Genomic DNA, 24,491 nt, shown 5'->3' with positions numbered 1-24,491 from the left:
GGGACCATGTCCCTGCTGTAAAGGGATGAAGAGCAAGGTCTTCAGGACCCGTGTCCTCAAAACACCTTGCACTGCACCACCCATCAAGAGTGGGCCTGGTGGCTGGCAGGGCCAGGCAGTGAGTGCCTCCCTGTGCTGCCCGACACTCTGGGCACCGGAGGTACTTGAGGTACTGCAGCCCTCTGCTGATGAGAGGTCCCCCCTTTCTGTGCACTACCCCATCTGTGATTGTTACAATTGTTTCTGTGTTCATCAGTAGCTGTCACTGTGTACACTTCTCCATGAACCTGGGCCTGCTGTCGTCTGAATGCTGTCAGCCTTGGAGCTGGCACTGTCCAGTCTGGCCCTGGTCAGCCCAGACCTCAGTTATCCTTGTCTCACATACTGTCCTGGTTCATTCTCCAGCTTCCTGGTAAAGTTCCTGATCCCTGAAGCAGGAAGAGGCTGAGATTAATGCCAAGAAAGTGGGACCGTGGGCCTGGGAGGACTGTGCTGCCGGGTGAGGATGGTACTGAGCTGGCTACTCTGAGACCATGAACACAGCTGTGTTGTGGTGGGAGGGTTGGTGTGGCTGTAGCCACAGCACTCTAAAGATTGCCCTCTGAGGAGAAAGGTGAGCCTGGCCGGACCCCCTGTCACGGCTGCTATGTCAGGGCAAGAGGACAGTGTCTTGCCCCCAGGAGCACACATTCTGGGCAGGAGACCCAGAGTGATCTTGTGTTTGGAAGGCAACTCCAGCCCAGCCTAGGGGACCAGGAGGCTCTCCCGCCTCCAGGGAGGTGTGTGCGGCTCTGCCAATGCCTCTCTTCCAGGGCAGTTGCCAGGTCCCAGGATGAGCAAGAGTCCTTGGCTGCCCAGGAAGGTCCCTGAAGCAGCAGGGGCTGGGCTAGGGGCCAGGGACTGGGAAGAAATGCCTGATAGCCGGTGAGGAACAAGGCACACACGTGATTTGGAAAGAAACAAGCTTTATTTTCCGTTTTCAACAGGTAGAGTGATAGTTAACTTCATCATATTCTTTTGTGTGAATAGCAAATAGCAAAATATTAGAACGTAAACAGTTTTGTCAGTTTGGAGATCAAGTACTTTTCTCATCTTGAGTGTCATCTATCTTGGAACTTAGCTGGGTTTAAAAGTAGTGGAATTATCAGGAAATTCTATAGAGAGCCAGTCTCCAGCTGCAGGTAGGTGTGCCTGGCACTGACCAGCTGCGGGCACAGATGCAGGCATCTCAAAGCACCAAGCAGTACAGGTGCCAGTTCTGCAGAGCCTGCAGCCTCTTCTGCCACTTGGCAAAGTTGTTCTTCAGGGTCTGCTTCAGCGCAGGCAGAATGGCACGTGCTGCCACAGGCATGGGGCTCAGAAGCAGGCTGGGGGTGGGTAGAGAGACTGTCACCTTGAGTGTCCCCAGGAGTGGAGCGTGCTGGGAGTAGGGCCTGCATGACTCTCACTGGGACCCAGTGAGGCCATGGCCACTTCTGCTGCTGTGCTGCTACCCCTCCACCACTCCCTTCCTGGGGCCCAGGTGGCAGGGTTGCCCTGCTGTTCCCACACCCATGGGACTTACCATTTCTTGGAAAGGCTCTTGGTGGAGACCTTGGGGAACTGAATGGCTTTTTGGTCCCTGGGTGAAGGAAGAGTCAGCAACGGGCCTCAAACAGGCCCCAGGGATGGGGAAGGGGTGACTGGGCATTCACCTAGAAGAGCTAGATCCAGCCTCCTTTGGGGGCCACCCGGGGCCTCTGGCACTTTTCCCTTGGGCTGCAGCTTTGGGTCCCCCAGTACTAATATTACTCAGACTTGAGGTACTGCAGCTGAAAGATGGGGACATCAGTATGGTGGGGCCAGCAGCAGCGCCAGGCGGCACAGCCACCCCCACCACCCAGGGCCTCACCTCTTGGACCTGCTGGATGTTGACATTCCACAGCTGGCAGGTGAGAACTTCACACTGCTGAAGTGTGGTGGGCTTTCATAGATGCGGCTGCAGCGTCACTGGAGGGTGTGTTCCCATCACCTCCCAAGCCCAAGGGCTTGGCTGTGTGGCAAGTACCCCCAGCCTGCTCTGAACACAGCAGCCAACACCATCAGGGCTGCTGCAGCTTCCCCACTCAGCAGTCTCATGTCTGAGGCATAGAGAACATAGCCCAGGGCAAGGAGCGGTGCCAGGGAGGGCCCAATTCAAAACAGGCCTCAAAGACGGCCAGCAGCAGCCAGAGCATCATCCAGTAGCTACCCAGGAGGTGCAGGCTGAACCTGGGGTCATGGGAGTGGCTGGCGGCCAATCTCTACCCATGGGGCTTACCAGGTGCCTGCTGGCCAGCACAGGCTGGTGAGATGGTAGAAACTTGCTGAGGAAGTCATCCCAGGAATGCAGAGTCCCCCAACATCTGGCCTGCAAACTGATGCGCCTCAGGACAACAGCACCCCACCCCCACAGGCCACCTTGGGACTGCACCCTGGGCAGGAGCATCCAGAATCCTCTGAAGAAGCCAGGCTCGTTCTGCCCAGTCATTGCAGTTGACGGCAGATAACCACCAGAAGAGCATACAGACGAAGCTGGCAATCTCGTAGCCTAAGATGGACTGCAGCTCTGGGTTCCCCTGGTACTAAAATTTCAAACCTTGACAGCACATTGATGATTTCGAAACCCAGGCTACAGGGACAGGTCAGAAAACACAGCTCGCACGCAACTGAGAGGAGCGGAGCTGCCTCTGCTACGGGGGAGGAGGGAGCTGGGGACAGGTCAGGGCCCAGCCCATACACCTCTGGGACAGGAACCTCTCAGCTGGTACTGACCCAGGTCTGGGAGAATGAGTCCATCCCCACTTGTGATGCAGTCGAGGAGCTACTGCTTTTCATTCTCATCCTGGGTGGTGCCCGAGGCGAGTGTGAAGTGTGTGGGCTGCACTTCACTGAGTTGCCAGAGAGAAGCGCCTCTGCTCTGAGCATCAAGGTGAAGGGAGGGGAGCGATCTTCACCCCACAGGCCTGTAACAGTGCCAACAAGGCGATGGGGTGTGGCTCTGCCTCCCACAACACTGGCTCCCTCTGAGTGGGGCCTGGGACTGGCACTTGGCTGACAACAGGCTGAGGGGGAGTGAATCCTTTGAGGAAGGGGACCCTGATGGCTGTGGGTGGGGCAGTCCCCATAGTTCATACCAGAAATAGCTGTTGCAGGTACTCCAGGGCTGCCTCCAGGTACTTGTCAGTCTGCTGGACACCATCCTGGCCTATCTTGTCTAGGTCGTTGGCTGGATAAGAGCCGTTGGGGTTCATGGGGCCAAAGCCCAGTCACGACAGGAAGGAGCAGCTGTAGGGCGCTCTCCACACTGGTCCAAGATGGGCTTGACCATGTGCTTGGCCTGCATGATATGCTGAGCAAGGTGCAGGGCCTGTGAGGGAGGTGCAGGCAGGTCACTGACAGATTGGCCTGTGCTACCACCCAGGCAGGCCGGCTGGGGGCCCCAAGACCAATGCACAGCCAAAGTGCTGAGTGCCAGGAGGAGCAGCTTCTGCCAGGGGACGTTTAAAGACTAAAGGATGATCTTCTGAATGTTAAATTTTCCAAACAACTCTGCCTTTGTTAGGAAAAATCAGACTTTACTGAAAGGGGGTAAGGAGACATAGCCTGAACTCTAAGCCCAGCCTTGACCTTTCCCACCAGAACACAGCACTCCCCGGGGTCTGTTCAGCCCCATGGCTCCAGGGTTCCTGAGGATGGTCACTGGTGACCACTCAACAGGATGTGGGCCTCTGGCACAAACATCAGAGTGTACTGACAGTCCTGGCCCTCCAGGCTGTAGACGTGGCTCTTCACCTTGAAGGACGCATCAGTGACTTCTGGCAGCCACAGTGACAGGAAACTGCTGGTGAACGTGGGGGCCGTGAAGAGTCAGTGCTGGTGGTGGAGAGGTGACAAGCTCTGGCTCCAGGAACAGCTAGTCACCTGGAAGGCAGGAGACGAACCTGGTGCCCACTTCCAGGGGCACAGAGTACCCGGCTGCTGCTTGCAAAATTCTGGGTTTCCCCCGAGGCGTCTGGGGAGCCATGACTCAGGGGTGTTCTCCTGAGGCCCTGGCTCATAGCGTTTCCCATGCAGTAGGTGGCTGACATTGGGAGGGTGGGTAGGGTAGTTGGTGGCTCACAGAGCTTCCAGCAGTGTTTGCAGGTGGCAAATACCAGGAGGAGTGACAGAAGCCGGTGTCCAATCCAGTCAGCATGAACACACAGCAGTGACTTGGCTCACCATGACCTGAGGCAGCTGCCATGAGTCATCAGGGAGAAAGTGGGGCTGCAGCTTGGACTGTGCAGCTGCCCTCTATGGGCACACCTGCAGTCCCTCGCTCAGTGCCTGGTAGCTGCAGGGCAGGCAGGGATCCAGCCAGTCTCACACTTCACTTTGCAGATGTTTCCCAGGAATCTCCACAACACCCTTTGCTGCGGCCCACTTTGAGCACTTGGTTCCCTTCTGCAGACCTGCCACCCACCAGCTAAGGTCCTGGCCTGGTCTGGCTGGGTCAGGGTCTGCCAGACTGGCCCAGGCTGAGGACTTACCTGGATTATCTCAGCCAAGTTGGGCTGGGCAAAGACTTTGACTACTCACAACATCATGAGTGCATGTATGGGGCTGACCAAGTCTCTGCACAGCTCGCATTCAGGAAGACCAGGAACGGCTTTGTGTACATCAGCAGATTCTCCTGGACAAAGGGTGCCCTGGGGACTGAAGTGGCAATTTGGGATCAGCCCTCTCGCTGGAGGCAGGGGTTGCACCACTCCATGCCCCTAAGACTATTGCTCATCCCTGTGCTTCCAGACTCTCTGGCCAAGGTGATAAGATGTCATAGATGATAGCTCAGAGAGCTGTGGGTGGGCATGGAGGGCAGGCCAGAGGCAGGTGACACCCAGGCCCCCTGAGGACACTGCATTGTTAGCAAGGCTGAGGCCCTTTTCCAAGAGGACTGAGGCTGCCATGGCAGAGGCTGGCTCAGAGCATGTGGGGGCCAAGGGACGATCCCCGGAAGGATCCAAAGGGGAAGGGCTTGGGCAAGAAGGGAAGAGGTCAGTGGGCACGCCAGGTGCCACGTTAGCCTGGAGGTCTGCCATGAGGATCAACCAGGGGATGAGGGGAAGACAGCCATTGCTCTGTGCTCTGTGCCGGTGAGGGTCAAGGGATAGTTTGGGTGTTGCTGAACGTTTATCTGGACCAGAAGGGGGAAGGGACAGGGTAGGATGGGTCACCGGTGCACTGCTTCCCTGAGAAAGCAGTTTTAGGGCCTGATAAGGTTGAGTCTAGGAAGGGCTGGTCTGTGCTCCACTAGGGAAGGCCTGGGAGAAGACCACAGGAGGCCACTGGGGCCAGGACCAGGCTGACCCCAGGATAGGCTGCTGGCTTCGTTTCCTGACCCACAGGAGCAACATCCATCCCCAGGAGCCAGTGGCATGACTGTGAGGAGCGGGGCTGAGGCTTATTTTTCCAACACACACTGGGAGTCAGTGGGACTGTCACTGCCCAGAACCTGCTTGTCAGGGAGCATGGTGCCATGGCTGCAGATAGGTCGGCCACATCTCCAGGACCTGTGGGAGCGGGTGTGAGCTGAGGGTCCGGTGGCTGGGGGCCAAATCCTCTAGTGGCTTGGAGTCGGTGTCCCAGCTAGCAGCTGGGTGGGGCTGGCTCTTCTTACATCCCCCAGAGGGTGCAGGAGAGATGTGCACAGCCCTGTGAGGTTTGGCTCTGTTGCTGGCCGTTTAGAAGCCAGGGCCATGGGTGGGCTTTTCCCAGCGCAAAAGGCTCAGTGCTCCCCGGACAGGTAAGGGTAGGAACCTGCCTGGCACCAGAAAGCTGGGACAGGGCAGGGCTTTCCTGTACCTGAGGGTTTGCTTTGGAAATTAAAACGGAACCATGTGGCCTTCCAACAGCCCCCTCTTCTCCACCCTCTTCTCCACCTCCTCCTCCACCTTCTCTATACTTGTTCTCATTTGCCACGGGATCACTTCTCATTGGGGTACACAGAGAACACAGATGTGTAACGGGGCAACACTCACAGTTCTGAACAATATGTCCAGGGACCAGTGGCCAAAGCAATGCTGCACAAAAAGGTCAAGTTTCTGCTGGACAAACCTTGGGACGGGGCCTTGCAGGAAATAGGGTCACCTGCTGCTTGCCCGGTAAGGAGGCCTTGCTCACAGATGAGCCCAGAGCTCCCATCAACGAGGGTCAGCTCTGACAGGAGAGCGCACTGGGGATCTCCAGGAGATCAGAGTTGGCTTCAGCCCCTGTTTCTCAGAGGAAGAAACCAAGATTCAGAGAGGCCAGTGAACATCCCAAGGAGACACAGCACACAGGCAGCTGAGCCAGTGCAGCTCCCGCGTGCTCATCTCAGTCCTACACAAACAGCCTGCTTTGGTGGGCCTGGAGTCAGCCACACCAGCTCTTCTGATAGGGGTAGGGAGGAGCTAGAGATGGCAGCATGATGAGGCCTCTGGCCAGTCCGGGGAGAGAGGCTCTGGGAGCCCGCTGGTCAGGGTGATAAGGCACCTGCCTAGCTCTCCAGAGGCCTCAAGTGCTCTGTGAACAGGAAGGGACTTACCCTGTTCCCTATGCCCTGGGGTGAGATCCTTGTGGGCAATAGCTGAGGAGGGGAAGGCAGGGGAGATGGCAGTGGCGGGAAACCACAGGGGCCACCCACCATTTGAACTCCTCCAGGGACCTGTTGGCATGGGAATGGGTGAGGTGTGCTCTGGCTTCAGGCTGTTTCCGAAAGCATGCAGGTGCTTCAGCAGCAGGCACACCAGCAGTGCTCCTCAGTGGGCCTGAACCACTGCTAGGTGGAGGAGAAAGGGTCAGGGTTGGGAAGGGCTGCTGACCCACAGCATTCAGCCTCCAGGTCTGACCACATCCCGCCCCAGGCTGGTGGCTTTGCTTCCCCACAGAGGGCATGAGCCGGGCCAAGAGTGGGACCACCCTCTGGGGTACCACTGTGCCTGGCACGCAGTGGACGTGCCTTGTACTGCTTGGTCTGAACTACAACCAGCTTGTGATAGGGAAGTACTTGGCCCAACACCCACACAGCCCACCCTGCACAGGGCTCACTAAGACACACATCTGCAGGGGATCTCCTAGCCCTGGTTCTACACCGCTGTGCACCCGCAGTGGGTGATACAGGCCACAGGTTTCCAGGCTGTGCCCTTGTGCACTGCTTGATCCTCAGGGTAGGAGAAGGCCAGCATCATCCCCAATCTCTGGATCCAGGGTCTCCCACCGGCCTCCCGAATGTGTACAGAAAGCACAAGGAACCCAGGCACGGTGCCTCAGAGGTTTAATTCCAGCACTTTGGGAGGCCAAGGCAGGAAGATCACCAAGGCCCGCAGTTTGAAATTAGCCTGGATAATACAGGGATACCTTGTCTCTGCAACAAATTGTTAAAAGTGAGCTGGGTGTGGTGGTGCACACCTGTAGTCCTAGTGACTCAGGAGGCTAGGGTGAGAGAATCGAACTGAGGAGTTCACGACTGCAGTGAGCCAGGATCGTGCCACTGCACTCCAGCCTGGGCGGCATAGTAAGACCCTATTTAAAAATAACACCGTGGCTTCGCTTATCTCCCCAATTCTTTCCACCTCCTACTCTTCCTGGACACAGCCAGGCAAAGGCTCAGTCCAGTAGAAGCCCTGGGCATCATTCTGTTGCTGATGAATTTGTGGTCAGGAAAACCCTCAGAGAAGCACAGTCAAGCATGTAGGCCAAACTTTTGATTTGCAACCTACAAGTAGGGTCCTGGAGACCTAGCGTGAGAGGAAAGCCTTTTTGCTGGCCATGGACTTGTGGTTGCTCAGTATTGTAAAGGGCAGGTGGGAGCATCCAGTGGATGAGAGCAGGGGAATGGGGGCACTGAGGGCAGGACACTGAGTCTGAGTGGATGTGTTCACCTCTCCACATTTGTCCCCCAACCCTTTGGGCCTCAACACATCTGTGCTGCTGAGGCTGGTGCAGGGCACGGCCTCTGGGTGTATCCTGGGATGATGCAGACCCCACAAGGGACACTGCCCACATCACCATCCACTCAAGTCTCCCTGTCAGGAAAATGTCCCCACAGGTCCAGGTGGCACCCCACGCATCAGTGGCTGAGTCAGGATGGAGCTATGGGGTGGGAGGCATTTTCTTTTTTGAGACAAGGTCTGTCACCCAGGCTGGAGTGTGGTGGTGTGATCTTGGCTCATCATAGCCTCTGCCTCCTGGTCTCAAGGGATCCTTCCACTTCAGCCTCTGGAGTATCTGGGAACAGAGGCACACACCACCACACCCGGATAATTTTTGTATTTTTTTTTTTTTTTTTTTTTTTTTGTAGACACAGGTCTTGCCGTTGTTGGCCCAGACTGGCTTCAAACTCCTGAGCTCAAGCAATCTGCCTGCTTCAGCCTCCCAAAGCACTGGAATTACAGGCATGAGCCACCGTGCCAGACTGTTACTTCTAGTTATCTGTATCTTCAAGTCTTTGGGCAATAAATTTACATTGTTTTGGAAGGAAGAGCTGGGCACGGTGGTTCATGCCGGTAATCCCAGCACTTTGGGAGGCTGAGGCAGGCAGAATACTTGAGGTCAGGAGTTTGAGACCAGCCTGGCCAAAAAAGGTTGAAATCCTGTGTCTACAAAAATAAAAATTAGCCTGGTGTGGTGGCATGCACATGTACTCTCAGATACTCAGAGGCTGAAGCGGGAGAACTGCTTGAACCCAGGAGGTGGAGGTTGCCATAAGCCAAGATGTGTCACTGCACTCCAGCCTAGGCTACAGAGGGAGACCTCCTCTCAAAAAAGGAAAAAGAATAATAAGGAGAAAAACATGAAATATAATAGCTGTACCTATACCGCCCGACTACAAGGGCACCAGCTGGGTAGGAAGTTAGACCGGGGTCCTTTGCCAGTTTCAGCCCTGGCCTTCCCTCTGATCCTGGACTGGGATCCTGAATCTCGACCTTCTCCCTGCAGCTCAGGGGAGGGGACAGCCTCCACATGGGAACTAGAAACTTGCCTTGCCTTGCTGGTGCACTTGCCTTACCTCACCTAGTCCTTCCAAAGGGTCTGGAGGGCTCATTGTCTGCCCCTGAGCCTGCCTCTGCCCCTGGCAGTCACGTGGAACTCTCTCAGGCTATTTTCTTACAGGTTTGCAGAGCTAAACTCCCTCAGCTCGGCATCCCTCCTGGGCCATGTTTCCCATGGCGTCCCTGGCCACAGTCACACCTGCTTGGTTCTTAAGGATGTGTCCCCAAAGCCCCACCATTTCCCACTGGGCTGAGCCTCACAGAACCTCAGCAAACACGCCTGGGCCTTGCTGGTCACCCTTCCCGCCATGGGGTTTGCCACAAGCTTCCTAGACACTTCTCTCTCCCTGGCCCAAATCCTCAGGTCCTTCCCTTTGCAGTGGCTCCTGCATAATGGTGTCCCCATGTGCTGTGGCCACCATCCCAGGCCACTGGCACTTGGGGGCCAACACATTTTCTCATCTTGTGCTCAAATTCCTGTTCACTGGTGTGCTCCTTCGCAGGTGAATGGGACAAACGCGGGGCTGCGAGCACAGCTCATCTCCAGCTCTCACAGACTGGTTAATTCTGCCATCCGTGAAGTCCCCTACAGGTCTGAACTCCGCTTCACTGATCTCAGATCCATTAATGCACTTGTCATTCTGCCTATGCAGTCCCAATCTCTATGAGGTCACCACGTACTCTCATTTGCCCCTGGAGGTGTATATGAATGACCAAGGCTCCCCAGGTGAAGGCTGGCATGCCCCAGCTGGGCTGTCAAGTACTGACATCCTCTGTGGGCTATAGGGTCAAGCCCCAGGTTCTTCCCACCCCACTGCCTCACACACAGGCTGTGGGTCACAGCACCTCCAAGCTGGGTGACATACTTCTGAAAAAAGCACAAACTACACCACCCAGAAGTCCCAGGTCTCTGTATCTTCCGAAGTGCCAAACCCTGCAGAGCGGGAGTGAACGTGACCACTGCAGAGGTCTGATGACTCCAGCCCTTCAAACCAAGGCCAAGCACAGGGCCTCCAACGCCAGAGAGCTTGTGACACCTGCAGTGGCCAGCCAGGGCGCCGTGCTTCCTGCCTCACAGCCAGACTCCCACTCAAATCAGGCTAGTCTGCAAAGCCAGGGACCAGGCTCAGCTGGAGGTTGCCTCCTCACAACACGGGGGCTTCATTCTTTCCGGAACTAGCCTCTGAGTCACCTGCAGCCTGCCTCTTGCTTTGCGAGGTATAGACATGCATTCTGGGCAGGAGGAAAGGAAGGAAAGAGCGCAGCTAATACTTGGTAGGTGTGGAGAGCCTGGAGGCTGGGTTGGGTAGGGCTGTGCAGGGATTTGGAGACAGTAGTGCAGAATCTCCAGCTAAGACAATGAACAGAAGCTGGAAGATACAGAAAAGCAGAGGACAAGAGGATGGAGTAGGGAAGGGGAGAGATGGGACCATGCATGGGAAGGGGAAATTGAGAGAGAAAGCAATGAGAACAAGCCCATAAGTGAGAAGGAAAAACAAAAGCGTATTCACAATCCAAATAATCGCAGTCCCAGCAGCCACGGGTCAGGGCAGCACCCACACCCCCCCTTCACAGGCAGGCCAAGGCTGTGGCTGCACTCTACTTGGACTTGGAGACGTGGGTGAATAGACCTAGGTCACCTGGGTGGCCACTGTCACTGGGGCCCAAATGCGTCTCTATCTCATTGGAAGGGCCCCACTTACTATACCCTTCCAGATGGGACCCACGCTCCCCAGCGACTCTGAGGCCACACTGTGGCACGTGCACACCACAGTGGTCCAAGAGCCCAGGGCTCACGCTGGGACATGCTGCCAGCCATGAAGACCTCAGATCCTGAGGCTCAGAAAAGAAACCAGTGGAGTGTGTTCCAGGAGGAAGACTGCCCAGAAGAGACACGTGGGTCAATTGACTGAACTTCCCTGGGTTGTCTTGAGAAATTTACCAAATTGGTATGACATGATGAATCGCTGTGTGTCTAAAACCCAATCAATATTCCCACCATGAGTGGTTCTTTAAAAACTAAGGAGGAGGACAGGTCCCCAAGGATAGCACAGAGATGAGCACAGGCCCAGGCCACCAGCTCTTGCCCTCCACCCCCCCAGTCTGGAGGTCAGCTGAGGAGGTGTGCAGATCAGCTCTGACTCCTGGAGCAGCCTCTCCTACTGCACCAGGAACTCCCACCCTCCAGATACGATGGGCTTCCAAAAGCAGGAGCCCGCAAGGATATGGCCACAGTCATACACACCGAGAGGCAGCAGGAACCTGAGGCTGAGCTGGACCCCAGCCAGGATCCTCCAACCTCCACACCCCACAGCACCATGGTCTGCCAAATCATGACTTCAGCACAGCCAGAGCTAGCCTGGCACACATCCTGCCCAGAGAGCACCATGCCTCCTGCCCTAGCAGCATGCCTACTGTGCTCCACGTCAGGAGAAATAGAATACACCTGCTAGACACCAAGACGGCAGAGAGAAGAAGCGGGGCAGGGAGGTGCTGTCCTCCATAACCTTCCTGTGTCAGACCTGGGGCTCAAGGAAGAGTCAGACACAGTTACCCAGTGTGGTCTCTGCCCTCGCCTGCGGGAACACAGTGGCCTGCAGCACCATGGCCATCCTTACTGCCTACAGGGCCGTTGGGCAGCAAGCACACATTCTGGACTCAACCTGCGTGAGGAAGGTACCCCCGGAGCCTCACTTCTTGCATCTGAAAATAAGTACTAGGACGGACAGGCAGGAATTTCTACATGGCAAGTACAGCACAGGCCCAGACAAGTGGCAAGGGGCCTTGGAGGACACGGACCTCCACAGCTGCCTTTTCCTGGCTTTGACCCACCCAGTTTTCTCACGTTTTGTGTTTTACCTCAACTGGAAGAGGCAAAGAGTGGAGCATCTCTGCATACTTGGTCCTGCCACTGCAAGTCATTCTGAGCAGGACTCACCCACCTCAAGGTCTGGCCAAGAGTAAGTGAATGTAGAGAATGGAAAGGCGTCTCCTGCTCTCTACAGGGACAGCCACCTGCTCTTCCCCCTGACCCGCAAGGACACGGAATCTTCACAGGTGACAGCCCAGAAGAGCCTTTCTGGCTGGCCCTTGATTGTAGGTGCGTTTTCACTCACTCAGAAGGCAGAAGGAGCAACAGGAACACAATGCAGTGCAGCGGCTCCTGCCCCTGCCGAGCCATGAGTACATGCTGGAGCACTGAGAGCATCCCAGAGCCCACAGGAGGACACCCTGGGAATAAACTGGCCCTCAAGTGCAGGCCAGGCACACGAAGCAAGTCTGTGCTGGAAGCAGGAAGGGTGCTTTGCGACTCAGGAGGCCCAAGATGGGATCCTCAGCCTTTCCCCCTTTTCCTCTCATGTGATGCTGAGGGTGAAGATTTGGGGGACCCTGTACTCTGAGACAGCCTCCACACAGCAAAGCCTGAGGCCAGGGAACAGGCTGCAGAGACTGTGGCAGGAGACCCACAGCTCTTCCCCAGAACCATAGGAAGAGTGTTAGCATGCTCCTCCGAAATTTAACTCTTCATCAGCAGAGCCTTCATCCTGGAGGAAGCTCTCAAGAATGTTGTCAGTGACAGAGCCAAAGTTTCCCAAGCACAGTGATGCAGACACCATGGGCACCAGACTACCTGGCTGATGCCGCCTCAGGCAGGGTCCCAGATGTGCGTGAGTCAAGCCACTCCATGGTAGGTGATAGACTGAAGATCTACAGTCCCCAGCTGCATCTGCACTGATTAGTCCAGGGGGTTGCTAGCTCTGGGGACTGCAACAGCAGGAGCGACCCAGGGCCTCCACCACCTCCATGCATCTGCCAGGAGTGTGCAGCCCAGAGGGGGAGCAGGGAGAGGCGAGGCGGAGGGAGAGGAGGCAGGCCAGGCCTCATGCAAGAGGGCACCAGCCCCCACCCACCATGAGAAGGGCTGTTGCTCATGCTCTGGGGGAGGTGGGGGGAGTGGGGTGGACAGGCAAAGGATGCTCAAGGTCACCATAGTGAGCAGGGGTCTGCCCCAACGCAACCATGGGAGAACACAAAGGAACTGTTGGTCAGGAGACAGAAGAGAACGTGGCTCCCAGAGACATCCCAGCTCCCTGACCCCAAGAGCAAGAGCACCACAACCTCATCTGTTTGCTTGCCAGGGAGGGATTTCCGGAGAGGCTAGACCTCCAGGCTTCAAGTATCCACACATCACAGTGCAACACTCGGCCCCCCTCCCGCCTCAACCAGGAACTAGAGAACTTTGGCCACCTGTTGTTTGACTTCTGAGTGAGGGGTGGGTGGTGTGTTTCTATTCTCGCCACCGGCCTGTGCAAACTTCACTCAGAGGCAGGATAAGAAGCAGTAGGGTGAGCAGAGTCAGAAGCAGGAGATGGGAAGAAAAATTGTGGAAACATACCTTGGCAGGAGGGGACTGCATTTTTTGGCATATCTCCAAGGAATACTGGTGAAGCCACATTTCAACAAAACCGCAAAAAGCATTAGCTAGTCAAATTATTCTCAACAATTGTGCCAAGGCCGTTCAGTGGAGAACGGACAATACTGCCAACAAGAGAGTTGGGAACACAGAATAGCCACATGCAGAACAATGAAGCTGGGTCCTTCCTTCACACATTCACCAAAAACTAAGTGACTCAAGGATAAGAACTAAAACCATAAACTCTCAGAAGAAAACATGGGAGAAAGCTTCATAACACTGGATTATGGAATGATTAATTATAGATATGCCCAAAGCACAGGCAATGAAGGGAACAAATAGACTAGACTTCATCAAAATCAACACTCTTGAGCATCAAAAGATACTACTGATGAAGTAAGGCAGCCAGCAGGTGTGGTGGCCATGCCTGTCATCCCAGCACTTTGAGAGACAGAGGCAAGTGGGTCACTGGAGGCCAGGAGTTCAAGACAGGTCTGACCAACATAACGAAAACCTGTCTCTACAAAATACAAAAATTAGCTGGGTGTGGTGGGACATACCTATAGTCCCAGCTACTTCGGGGTCTGATGTGGGAAGATCGCTTATTCCCAGGAGTTTGAGGCTACAATGAGCTGAGATTGCACCACTGCACTCCAGCCTGGGCAACAGAATGAGACCCTATCTCGAAGAAAAAATAACTGAAGTGTCCACTGAGAGATGAGTGGATAAACACAATGTGTTACATCCACATAATGAAACACTACTCCGCCGTAAAAAGGAAGGACATTCTCATACATGCTGTAACATGGATTAAACTTGAGTCCATCATGCTAAGTGAAACATGCTAGTCACACACAAATAAGTACTGCGTGCTGTAGATAAATATTCTAAATAAAGGAGTCCAATACATAGCAGAATACTGGTTGCCAGGGGCTGGGTGGGAAATTGTTTAATGGTTTGGTTTCTTTTTTTTCACTACAGAGATAGGGATCCATGTTGGCCAGGCTGGTCTCGAATTCCTGGCCTTGAGCAATCCTTCCCTTCTTGGCCTCCCAAAGTGCTAGGATTACAGATGTGAGGCCCCCATGGCCTGGCCAATTCAGTTTCAGTTTTGCAAGGTGAAAAGCATTCTGGAGATGGGATGCACAACAACATGAATGTACTTTACTGACTGTACACTTGGAAATGGTTAAGACAGTACATTTTATGTATATTTTAGAATTAATTTTTTTCTTGATTAAAAAAAACAAAAAGGACCAGGTGTGGTGGCTCACACCTGTAATCTCAGCACTTTGGGAGTCTGAGGCAGGTGGATTGCCTGAGGTCAGGAGTTTGAGATCAGCCTGGACCAACATGGTGAAACCATATCTACTAAAAATGCAAAAATTAGCCAGGCATGGTGGCAGGCACCTGTAATCCCAGCTACTCGGGAGGCTGAGGCAGGAGAATCACTTGAACCTGGTAGGTGGAGGTTGCAGTGAGCTGAGATCTCACCATTGCATTCCAGCCTGGGTGACAGAAATTCCATCTCAAAAAAAATTTGAAAAAAAAAGGCATTAATACTTTGGTACAGAAAACAGCAGAACCTTCCAGTTCTGCTCTGTAAGCCTGTGTCGTGGTCTCCTGCCCACTTCATGGCCAGCACAGCCCACAGTCCACACACCCGAGAGCCATTTGGGCACCATGGTCCCCTCTGAACAGGGGTCATGGTTCCTACCATTCCACTCCTCGAGGAAGCTGTGAAATGGCATGGAAGCTTCAAAAAGTGCAGCACCCCGCATACTAAGAGTTATGTACAAGGTGGGAGAAAGAATCCTATCTTATCTACATGCCAGGCTGTCAACAGTGAGGCTGTGGCTACCAGGTCAGCCCTAGGATCCAGTGTCAGAAGCAGCACCTGCTGAATCTCTCTGAGGTGTGCCTCAAAGACATAGCCAGGACATGGGAGATGGCCAGCACTCAGGAAGTGAGCCAGCCCATACCATCCTGAGAGGCTGGAGCCCCTCTGGGCAGACAAAGGACTCTGTCACCTACTACTTGGATGCCTTGAATTGATGGAAGGCCTGTGGATGCTGCACAGATCCCTAACCATTCAATGTCATAAAAATGTTACTGGGGCAGGGCTTAATATCCACATGATTGTAATCACAGGAAACATCTCCAACAACAAGGGAGATGGAAACAAAAAGACTAACAATTATATCACCATGGGCAAGAAGAAACTACTCTCATGGACAGGGGATCCTGGGATAAAAAAGATCATCAATGACCTGTAAGTTAGAAGGGTGGGCAGATTTATTTTCATGTTTTCTGAAAGTCATAGGAAAATACCAACAATTTAGAATCAGCCCCTGGCTGAGGGGCGATCTCTGGGATTCTGCCCCACATAGTGGAAGGTGGTTGAACAGCTTTTTTTTTCTTTTTTCTTTTTTTCTTTCCTTTTTCTTTTTTTCTTTTTTTACTTCTTTTCTTTTTCTTTTCTTCTTTTTTTTTTTTTTTTTTTTTTTTGAGATGGAATCTTGCTCTGTCACCCAGGCTGGAGTGCAGGGGCACAATCTCAGCTCACTGCAGCCTCTGACTCCTGGGTTCAAGCAATTCTCCTGCCTCAGCCTCCCAAGTAGATGGGACTACAGGCACCTACCACCATGCCCAGCTAATTTTTGTATTTTTAGTAGAGACGGGGTTTTACCATGTTGACCAGTCTGGTCTCGAACTCCTGACCTGGTGATCTGCCCACCTCAGCCTCCTAAAGTGCTGGGATTACAGGCATAAGCCATTGCGCCCAGCTGGCTGAACAGTTTCTTTTGAAACAGAAGCTGAGACCAGCTCAGCTCTCACCTGGAGCAGAATTTCTGACTTCCAGATCTCATGGGAGGTGGGGTCTGCATTCACAGACATCTGGTGACAGATGTGTCACTTAAGGAGGCTAGTGTGCTGGAGCCTGTAGGAAGCAAAGGGAATGACTGGTGTCCTGAGGGAGACAGAACAGGCCAAAGTTACAGGCTCCCACTGGCCTAGCCAGATTGGGGCAATCTGGACATCAAAACCAATGACAGTAGGGACAGATTACAACTTGTTGAATAGCACAATGCCCCTCCCCACTAGCCCCCGATCCACACTGATATACCTGAATAAATAAATAGCAAAGAGAGAAGTCTTCCTTACCACAGAGTGGCCACTGACCCAGTAATTAATGAAGGAGGGATGAAGTTAGAGAACCAGCATTTGGCAGCTGCCCTATTAATAGCTGATTTGGTCAAGAATCAACAGTGAGGCTGGGCATGGGGGCTCACACCTATAATCCCAGCATTTTGGGAGACCGAGGCAGGATTTCTTGAGATCAGGCATTTGAGATGAGCCTGGACAACAAAGTGTGAGACCCTGTCTCAACAAAAACATTAAAACATAAAATTGCTGGGCATCATGGCATCTGCCTGTAGTCCTAGCTACCTAGAAGGCTGAGCAGGGAGAATGGCCTGGTCCCAGGAGTTGAGGCCACAGTGACGTAGGATCCTGCCAACTGCACTCAAGTCTGGGGTGACAGATCGAGACCTTGTTTCTGAAAAAAAAAAAAAAAAAAGGAATTTCCAACCTGGGCAACATGGCAAAACCCTGTCTCCACAAAAAATACAAAAATTAGCCAGGTGTGGTGATGCCTGCCTGTAGTCTCAGATACTTGGGGGGCTGAGGCGGGAGGATCACTTGAGACCAGGAGGTTGAGGGTGGTGTGAGTCGAGATCGCACCTCCTCACTCCATCCTGGGGTGAGAGAACAAAACCCTGTCTCAAAATTAATTTGAAAAAATGAGACAATCAACAGTGGATATTAATGCTAGTGATAATTACAAATCTGCCATACATATTCCCAGTAAACCCTTATTATCATTTTGTTGTTGTTGTTGTTGTTGTTGTTTGAGACAGAGTCTCATTCTGTTGCACAGGCTGGAGTGCAATGATGCAATCACAGCTCACTGCAACCTCAGCCTCCTAGACTTAGGCCTCCCAAGTAGCTGGGACCACAGGTGCATACCACCATGCCTGGTTAATGTGTTTTTTATGCCTTGGTCTCCCAAAGTGCCGGGAGAGGTCTTGGTTTTATACAGAACTTTTAACTGCAACCAACTTGAAAGTAGCCATGCTAGGGGAATCACCCTGAGCCCAGGGAAATCCATCCCATTAAAGCAAAGCGCTGGCCCAAGTGTGGTTGCAGATCATTCTTTTCACAAAAAAGAATAAAATAAACAAATTACAAATCAAGGAAACTCCGAACAAGTGGCCTTCATCCAAATGAGACTCTTGTGGTCATAAGGAAAGTCTCAAGCACTCAGACTATGGCAGGAACCCAGTCATGGAATTGGCAGTTAAACCCAAGAGCAAGAGACTTGACCACTATTGGCATAACACCCAGGTAGGTAGGAAACAATGTAAAAGCTTCCAAAATCAAAATCAGAATCCCAATTCCAGGACTTCGTGACTGCAATACTTCCTGTCACCATCTGGGGCAGCTCAGATGTATGGTCCAGCGTGAACACACCTGGAGGATGAGTCGGCGAGCCCCTGCTACTGCTGGCACCGTCAGGGCAGACCAGGTTTGCTGTCCATGCCAGGTATGGACCAGCCATGCCTATCTTTCCCTAAATAGACCCATGGCATGTGTCCTTTCAAACCATTCCATTGGCAGTGTGCTCCTTGCATGCCATCATTCCTGGGACGCATCCTAAAGGATCCCCTGCACACTGCCAGGGGCTTCTGGAGCATGACCTGTCTTTAGTGGTTCTGAGCCTCAGGACTCGGGTCTGATGCAGGGCCTCTAAATGAAGCAGCCTTGATGGAAATGTGTAGACACAACTGTTACTCAAGGAACACGAGTACAGCAGGTGCTGCAGTTACGGGGCTCGCCCATTCCTAATCATTGTGCTTTGTGTCTCCTCAGAGAGAGAAAAAGACAGCACTGCTCTCAGGGGAGGGCTGGCCCTGGCAGAATGCAGCAGCCATAAAGGATCCAGCCAGAGGATGCCGTATCAGCCCAGTGCTCCCAGGCTGCCCAAGTGGGGGCAGGTGTGGGAAGAACCCTACATGGGGCAGCTCCTAGGATGGGGCAGAGACTTGTCACATCACTGACCCCAGCAAAGGCTGTGTTATTTCCTTTGGTTGATGATAAATCTTTCTGAGATGCAGAGGGTCCAGGTCAGACGTTCTCTACTGTTTTTTGATAATATTAAGGCACAGATTTAGAATGAGGTTTTTGTGCCATTCCTGGTTTTGCCACAGCCGAACTAACCAGGTCCCTTCACCATGGGTCAACTTCCTGGACCTAATATGGGTTCTGAGAAAAGGCATCTGGATTGCCAGGTCTTTTATAAAGACATCAGCAAGCTTCACTTGAAGTGAAAGTGGGAGGTTTCCTACCAATACCGTTGATTGACAGTGCTGAGGGGCAGAGTGCCCGTGTGTGTGCACAGAGGGCAAATGTTGTCTTCCAGCTTACCGTGGAAGGATGGGTGTGTGATGACCTTTCGTGGGTCACAAATGCTGTGCAGAACACAGTAACATTTTTCCTCCTTCTAAAATGTTCTGACCTTTCACATTTGACCCACAGCTTTAGGGATTTCATGGACAAGCCCCATCTACAGACCTCAGATTTAAACACTCCACTTCTAGGCTCTTCTTTTTAGCCAGCATTGCCCATCAATAGAGAAGGCCCCAAAATTGCAATTTCAGTTGAAACCCTGACTCTGCTTTCCTAGAATTTAAGAAATCTATACACTGAACACTTGGCTTTGAAGAAACAGTTTTCTCCATACCAAGTTACTTCCATGGCAGCTCCTTAATTATGTACCGTCCTGCTGCACCCCACCACACACCAGCATGGCAGGCCGGCACCCCACCACTGTCCATGCAGGGTCTGGGATCCCACTTGCTCCTGCAGGTAGGGCGAAGCAGCACCGCACAGAGGTCTTGGTTTTATACAGAACCTTTAATTGCAAACATCCTGAATGCAGCCATCCTGGGGATGGCAGGCGAGGGCCCATCACACCCTCCTCTCAGTATTCTTCACGTTCTTCAGCCTCAGCTTCCACGGAATCCATGCCCACCTCTTAATAATCCTTCTCCAGAGCTTCCAGGTCCTCATGGGCCTCAGAGAAGTCCCCTTCTCCCATACCTTCTCACACATACCGGTGCACAAAGGCCTGCTTGGCATACATGAGATCAAACTTATGGTCCAGGCATCCCAGGCCTCTGTGATGGCCGTAGTGTTGTTCAGCATGTGCACAGCCCACTGTATCTCGGCCAAGTCTCCCCCAGGGACCCCCGTGGGGAGCTGGTAGTTAATGCCCACCTGCCAGAGAAGGGGAAGAAGGCAGTCCATGAAGCCTATATCAAACCTGGGAATGGTGGCTACTTTTCCTCAAACGGAAGACACCCTGTAAGTGAACAGGAGAATTCTCAGTTCATGCCACAAATGTCACTAGGCCCTTCTCTGTGCCAGGCAGGGTGACAGTTCCAGACAACCCATGTTGCCCAGGCTGGCCTCAAACTCCTGGGCTTAATCGATCCACCCGCCCCAGCCTCCCCAAGTGCTAGGATTACAGGAATGAGACAGCATGCCCAACATTTTTTGTTTGTTTGTTTGTTTAAGGTATTTTCTAAAGGATTTTTGTGCCCCTTTCTTGGGTGGTAGAATTCATGTGGAAAAGGTAGGTTGAATGTAGTAGGAATTTTATGGACATTCTGAGGAATCCTGTAGGTGGTGTATATATTTTATTTTAACTTGGGCATTACTATAAACTGCTTCACTACGTTCTCCACTCCACTGTCTCATGGAGTGTTTGATTTAAAAAATGAATTTTTGTGATCAAAACAGCAACAGATGTGGTGGCCGTTATCCCAGTTCTTTGGGATAACACCCGTTATCCCAGTTCTTTGGGAGCTCAAGGCAGATTTCTTGAACTCAGGAGTTTGAGACCAGCCTGGGCAATGTGGCAAGACCCTGTCTGTACCAGAAATACAAAAAAATTAGCTGGACATGGTGGCGTGCACCTGTGGTCCCAACTACTCAGGAGGCTGAGGTGGGAGGATTGCTTGAGCTTGGAGAGCAGAGGTTACAATGAGCCAAGATCCCACCACTGCCTGGGTGACAGAGTGAGACCCTGTCCAAAAACAAACAAACAAATAAACAAAAACCAGTAACATCTTTATTTCTCTCCTGGAAAGCCGAGTAACGTTGGCCTGGGTTTGCCTCAGACACAAAATCTCTCCCCACTTTCCACTGACACAAAAGAAACCTTGCTGTCCCTTTTCAGCTTTATCAACAGCTGGTTACTAAATCTTGTGGCATCTCTCTGTTGGACCTGTGCATCCTTGTGCTGTTCCCTGCTAGCTCTGGCTCCCTGCTGCCTCTGGCTCAGACCCCCACCGCCTCTTGGGGGAGACCACTGCAGTCGGCTCTGACTGGGATTTCCTATCCTGGGTGTCTCTTCCTCGCCCTCAGGGGTTAGCACAACTGCCGAACTAGCCACCTAATTTTGTAAGGTTTTGTCTGAACACAGTCACCACACCCCTTCATTTGCAGATTGATTTTGCTATCCAACAGCAGAGTGTGGTAGGTGTGACAGAGGTCATGTGACCTGTAAGGCCTAGAATTTGTATGATCTTGTCATTTATTTATTTATTTATTGAGACAGAGTCTTGTGCTGTCACCCAGGCTGGAGTGCAGTGGCATGATATCAGGTCACTGCAACCTCCACCTCCTGGTTTCCAGTGATTCTCCTGCCTCAGCCCCCTGAGTAGCTAGGATTACAGGTGCCTGCCACCATACTCAGCTACTTTTTGTATCTGTAGTAGAAACGGGCTTTTGCCATGTTTGCCAGGCTGGTGTCAAACTCCTGACCTCAGCTGATCCGCATGCCTTGGCCTCCCAAAGTGCTGGATTACAGGCATGGGTCACCATGCCCTGCCAATTTTTGTACTTTTAGTGAACAGCTGTGATCACCACACTGCACTCCAGCCTGGGTGACAGGTAAGATTCTGCCTCAAAACAGTAAATAGGGCTGAGTGCAGTGGATCAAGCCTGTAATCCTAGCATTTTGGGAGGCTAAGACAAGCAGATAACTTAAGGCCAGGAATTTGAGAGCAGCCTGGCCAATGGTGAAATCCCATCTCTACTAAATACACAGAAGTTAGCCAGGTGTGGTGGTGCATGTCTGTGGTCCCAGCTACTCTGTCTCCTGTTGCAGTAAGCCGAGATCACACCACTGCACTCCAGCCTTCTCAAAAAATAAATACTAAATAAAACTAAAAAATAAGTAAATAAAGCTCACCACAGATATATAGTGTAATGACTCAGAAAAAGAGTTCAAAAGACATCACTGGGCCAGGCACAGTGACTCACGCCTCTAATCCCAGCACTTTGGGTGGCCGAGGTGAGCGGATCACCAGAGTTCAGGAGTTTAAGACCAGCGTGGCCAACCTGGTGAAACCCTGTTTCTACTAAAAGCACAAAAATTAGCCAGGCATGGTGGTGGGTGCCTGTAATCCCAGCTACTTGGGAGGATGATGGAGACTGCAGTGAGCTGAGATTACACCACTGTACTCCAGCCACAAGCTATCCACTCACCTCAGCCTCCCAAAGTGCTGGGATTTTACAAACATAAGCCCAGCATAAAATATTAATTTTGAGAGGATATCTTACTTCCTAATTTGTGCCCTCTTGGAGTGTTAAATGACATTTTCAATATCTAAAATATGTAAATACATGCTTGTTTTTCACCTCAGGTGGTCCCTGGTACTTCCCTCTCCTCCTAAGATGCATAGATATACGGAAACCCATGTCAAAAGACACAGTTACAATAAATTGACTTATAGATGTCATGAACTTTTATTTGGGATTCACAAACAAGGCAGCCTCCATTGTATAAAACAGAATGAGAGCCCTTCTGCAATGCAGTGGGTTTTGTGTAAGGTAGGAACAAATAACAGAACTAGAGAAAAATGAACTGAGGCCTGGTGGTGCATGTCTGTAGTCCCAGCTATGTGGGAGGCTGAGGCAAGAGGAACACTTAAAATTTTTTTTTAAATAAAAATAAAAATAAGAAAGGATTGGTGAACATCAAGTTATTTAGACTGGAATCTCCTATTTTCAGGAAAAATAGACTCACTTTGAGATTTATCTGCCCCCTTAAAGTTTCAGTGTGATAATGTGGCATTTAGCATGAGTGACTTCATTTTGGTTTGGTCTGGTGTGTTGAAGCCTAGTGCAGAAGCTCAGTCCAAAGCAATACCATACCATAATTTTGGTTTAACAGAAACAATTAAGGTAGATTCCATTTTCAAACTAACAGTTGGAGTCTTTGTGTCTCTATTAATTCTCTTCTGCAGTGACAAAACTACACACAAATGCTCATACATGAAAATTAGAAACAGATACACGAAAATTTTTTAAGTGATTTTCTATGGGCAGGGGGGATTTGGGGTTGATCTTTCTTCTTCATAACTTCCTTAGGTAATGACATTTTTGCAATGAGTCTGCCTTAATTCCATCATTACAAATAGAATATCAATACATTTCGAAGTATTAAACATTTAAAACTATCATTATGGGACAAGGGTACATTTTTGTCACTAAAAGAAACCTAAATACTAGGCCTAGAATTAAAAAATATCAATGTGATGGAACCATGTAACATTGTGTTTTCTTGAATAGCCTTTAGCTGTGCCACTTCTACATAATTAGAAACATTTCACTATAAAGATACTTACCTTAATTAACAGGGAAATGGCCTTTGCACATTTAATGAGAAAAGATACAGAAAACAGACCACATGATTTTGTGTATACATTAGATGTTCAATATATGTGGCCTCTCCCCTTCTATTCTTTTCTGAAAAACCAATAAAATGGTCATATTACATACAATCCTTGCAAAAGGTTTTCTAAACTTCCATTTTTTAAAAATGGGCTGAATACATTTTGAGAACTGCCACGTACAACTATGAAGATCATAGGCATTTTTCCATTAATGACAAATTCTTATTATGTTTTGTTTTCCTGATACCTGGTATGCAGCTATTCACAAATATTTTATAAATGTAAATTTTATTATCAATATAATGTCCAATCCCATGGATGTTGTATGATTTTCTTAACCATTCTCATAATCTTGATCATTAGTTTTCTGCAAAACCATTCAAAGGTATAACACACTAATTCCAGATCTAAAGCTCAAGTCTAAATAATTTGGGCAATGGAACCCTGGAAAAATGGAAATTAACAAACATGTATATAGAGTTTCAGGGGGATTGTTGTGCCCTGTATGCCCATAAAAACAGACAATGGACCCGTTGACTAAGAACTACTATTTTAGAACACTTAAATTCTGGCTCACTTCCTTCGTTTGCAAGGACACATCACAAAGAGTTCATATTCCTGTTGCTTTTGATCTAAAGAAGTCCAAAACGGAATGATCAAAAACGCCTTAAAATAGTGTTTCTGTTTCCCCCTCCAAGACTACAGGTGCATAATTTCATACACATAACCAGAAGTAAGTATGGTGGGTGGAATCTCCAATCCTCTGTCACTGCAGGTTCCTGGGGTCAGAATTCAAGAAGGCCGGTTTCTTAAACACGGAAATGAAACTCCAAGAACCGGGAGATGGCGGCAGACTGTACAACCCTTCCAGGAAGGAATCCTACACAAACTCTGCTTAACCAAACTTTACTCAGGCTCTTACACCTTCTCCTGGGCCAATCTGTACACTTCATTGTAAAATCCAACAATATCAAAGACCCCTTCTAAGCCAGTTTAGCAGGCACCCTCTGCCCCCATATCTTCATCCCCCACCATCCCCCAGGTGATGATGTCTTATCACCCAGGTCTCTCTCTCCAGAAAGAATCCCAACAGGTGCGTTTATGCAGAATCCTACTTATCCCAGACATTTCCTCTCAGTATTTCGTCCTTCAGTGATCCCTAACCTGCTCCTTGACTATAAATTCCCACTGGTTCATGCTCAATTTGGAGTTGAACCCAATCTCTTGTACCCATTGCAAAAT

At 51.1% G+C, this 24,491-nt stretch overlaps 1 pseudogene; it reads right to left on the bottom strand.

Annotated features, from left to right (window-relative positions):
* Positions 1 to 3,569: 3,569 nt before the first annotated feature.
* On the bottom strand, positions 3,570 to 24,446 carry LOC139361361 (sphingomyelin phosphodiesterase 4-like; annotated as a pseudogene).
* Between the last annotated feature and the right edge of the window lie 45 nt (positions 24,447 to 24,491).

This window comes from Macaca nemestrina, unplaced genomic scaffold (genome assembly GCF_043159975.1).
Source record: "Macaca nemestrina isolate mMacNem1 unplaced genomic scaffold, mMacNem.hap1 Scaffold_45, whole genome shotgun sequence".
NCBI lineage: Eukaryota > Metazoa > Chordata > Mammalia > Primates > Cercopithecidae > Macaca > Macaca nemestrina.
The sequence above is the reverse complement of the archived record's forward strand: the minus strand, read 5'-3'. Positions and strand labels throughout refer to the sequence as shown.